This window comes from Diplotaxodon limnothrissa, linkage group LG8 (genome assembly GCF_057381915.1).
Source record: "Diplotaxodon limnothrissa isolate DT_005_m linkage group LG8, D_limnothrissa_male_GT1.1, whole genome shotgun sequence".
In the NCBI taxonomy this organism is placed as follows: Eukaryota; Metazoa; Chordata; class Actinopteri; order Cichliformes; family Cichlidae; genus Diplotaxodon; species Diplotaxodon limnothrissa.
The window spans coordinates 13067344-13068363 of NC_140603.1; positions in this window are offsets into that span (position 1 = coordinate 13067344).

A 1020-nucleotide genomic window follows, 5' to 3' on the forward strand; every position below is an offset into this window, starting at 1 on the left:
GCAATGTTAGGTTACACGTTCGCCTTCATTACACAATCAGTGCATACAGGCTACTTCGTCAGGTATTTTTCTTTCTTTTTCTTAATAGAGCTTAAGTGTTCTCAGTGCTACAAATACAAGTCCGACAGAATCAAGCAGACAGAAGTGACACGCTGTGATCCACTGGCTGGATCCTTTAACTGTCAAACAAACTAGAGCTTTACCAGCACGGGACAGGAAATGTTCAACGTATTCAACATTGAAAAGCAAATAAAACAAACTGAGACTTCAGGAATACTGCAGAAGGTCTCACTCTGTTTCTGTATACATATACATATATATATATATGAGAGTGTGTGTGTGCACATTAGGGTATCTCGTGTGTATTGCATGTATCTTCAAAATGATCTATTGCTGTTCAGTTTTCAAATCTGTGGACACAAACGAGATTACGCACAGGTCTGAACACATACAATCATACTGTATGATCAAATAAAATATAGAGAATTTGATACAAATATGACATTTGGTATCTTTTATCCTTAACCAATCTGTCCTACCGATCCAATGTAAACATTACACTACATAAAGTATTTAAGATTCAAAGGCTAAAACGTTAAATGTCCTTCAAGGAAAACCTCCAACATAGCACTGTTACTTGCAAAACATATGGATTACTCTAAGTCTATATCCACATTTATGATAACACACGCACACTCACTCGCACTATTGCACTGAACCTCATAATTACCTCTAAGTCCTTCTTTACAAACATCAATAGAGCTTTATTCCAGTTCTGACAAATAAAGTACAACTTGACCTTAGGCTCAACAGAGGAACACTAACTTTGTACAAAAAACAATGCTCTACATGAGGCTGGTCTTCTGCAGTGTATCCGCTTCTTCACCACACGCCTCTGCCACCAATAGCTGCATGTGGAAACAACCCACCCCACCCCCCCTCTGGAGCTACCAGTGATGTATCGTCCCTCAACCTTTGGCCTGTGACCTTGGCACCTTGCTGGCGAGCTCTCGGTGACTA